General features: G+C 50.6%; 1 protein-coding gene across 1 annotated transcript in view; it reads left to right on the top strand.

Annotated features, from left to right (window-relative positions):
• Nucleotides 1-1,852: 1,852 nt before the first annotated feature.
• CARHSP1 (calcium regulated heat stable protein 1) overlaps nucleotides 1,853-1,880 on the top strand; it is a 60,805-nt gene continuing 60,777 nt past the window's right edge. Inside the window, exon 1 of the mRNA XM_019540089.1 lies at nucleotides 1,853-1,868. The gene's annotated coding sequence lies outside the window, so the exon portion shown is untranslated. The remainder of the gene's footprint in view (nucleotides 1,869-1,880) is intronic.

The following is a 1,880-nucleotide window of genomic DNA, read 5'->3' as shown; positions in this document are numbered from 1 at the left end:
GGATGCTACTGGCTTTTTTGGAAACAAGATCACACTTCTGGCCCATGTTCAGCTCATGCTCTGTTGTAACTCCCAGGTTCTTCTCTGCAGTACTTCAGCCCAGCCTGTATTTGCGCATGCAATTATTCCATCCTGAGTGCAGGACTTTGCACTTATCCTTGAATTTCATCTGATTGATTGCAGACCATTTGTTCCTCTGTATCCAGGTCATTCTGGATCCTAGCCCTGCCCCTAGAGTGTCTGCAACTTCACCCAACTGGTGTCATCCACAAAGTTGCCAGACATGCACTCAGTCCCATCATTCAGATCATTAATGAAGATGTTGAATCACGCTGCATTCAGGAAAAACCCCAGGGGAACTCCACTTAATATCTCCTCCCAGACAGAGCCATCAGTGACAATTCACGGAGCATGATGCTCCAACCAGTTGCGTAGCCGCATTACTGTGGTTTTGCCTACTCTGGTATTTCTGTAGCTTTTTAATGAGAATGTTGTGGCCTTGCTAAGTCAAGGTATATCACGTCCACTGCTCTTCCTGCATCCACAGAGCCTGTCACCTTATTGTATGTGGTTGGTCAAGTATGACTTGCTCTTGGTAAATCCATGCTGGCTGTTCCTGATCCACTTGTTCTCCTCTAGATGTTTCACAATAGTGTCCTTGAAGACACCCTCCATGATCTATCTGAGCATCCAGGTGAGGCTTGCTGGTTTGTAATCTCCAGCTCTTCCTTCTTCCCTTTCTTGAAGACTGGCGCTATATTTACACTTTTCCAGTATCTGGGACCTCACCCAACCTCCATGCATTCTCAAAGAGGATAGATAGGCAGCACTAAAGAAAGGAGAGGACATGGACTCTGAGGAAGGTGGAAGCTAGAAGCTTGTGACCAAGGGGGCTGCTATAGATGACCAGACCAGGTGGATGTGCTGGATGAGGCTTTCTTCAAACAGTAAGCAGAGGTTCCCCATTAAGTTTCCCAGTCACAGGACTTGGTTCTCATGTGGGATTTCAATCACCCTGACATGCGCTGGGAGAGCAGGACAGCAGTGCACAAGCAATCCAAGGAGTTTTTGGAGAGTATTGGGGACAACTTTCTGGTGAAAGTGCTGAAGTGGCCAACCATGGGCTGTGCTCTTCTTGACCCGCTGCTCACAAATAGGGAAGAATACATGGGGAATGTGGAAGTGGATGGTGACTAGGGCAGCTGCAACCATGAGATGACTGAGTTCAGGATCCTGGGGAAAGGAAGGAAGGAGAGCAGCTGGGTCGCTCTCTGGTGCATTTCAGTCACTTTAAGAAGTGTTTTCAGAGACTCCCATTAGATTTCCCTTGTTTTTTTTTATATCATCCCTGTACCTCCCCATGAGGCTGAAGCTGGTTCCTTATTCCTTTTTCAAAGCCAGTCTTGAGGACTGGGGACCCGGCAGTTGGCAGCCTGGTGTGCAAAGCCTGAGCATCAGGTTGGGCAGGGGCCTTCCAGGAGAGCCCCCGATTGCAGAGATGTATGGTATGGGGCAAAAGCCTCATCATGCCAGGTCTTTTTTCAGGGCGATGTACTTAATCCGTGGCATTATTTTGCATTTTCATTAGTAAATATACAGGTTGGGTGAAATCCCGGCCTTTTAAGCTCGTGTAATTCATGACTAACAACCTTTTAACTGCGTAGGGATGAGCTCTGAGAAGGGAACCAGGAACAAGGAGCCAGGTTCAGCCCCCTCTGCCCAGCTCCGGAGGACGAGGGCGTCGCTTCTCTCTTGCGAGACCAGCCGGGCCGCGCCCGCCCGGGACAACTTGTGGCTGCTCCCCGGCCGGGGCCGAGCGCGGCAGGCCGGACCCCTCCGGCTCGGTGCAGTGGGAGGCGGAGGCGGAGGTGGGCCCCGCC

The sequence above is a fragment of the Crocodylus porosus genome, unplaced genomic scaffold (genome assembly GCF_001723895.1).
Source record: "Crocodylus porosus isolate Cpor-Errol unplaced genomic scaffold, CroPor_comp1, whole genome shotgun sequence".
NCBI lineage: Eukaryota > Metazoa > Chordata > Crocodylia > Crocodylidae > Crocodylus > Crocodylus porosus.
Note: the sequence above shows the minus strand (reverse complement) of the source record. Positions and strands in the feature narration are given on the sequence as shown.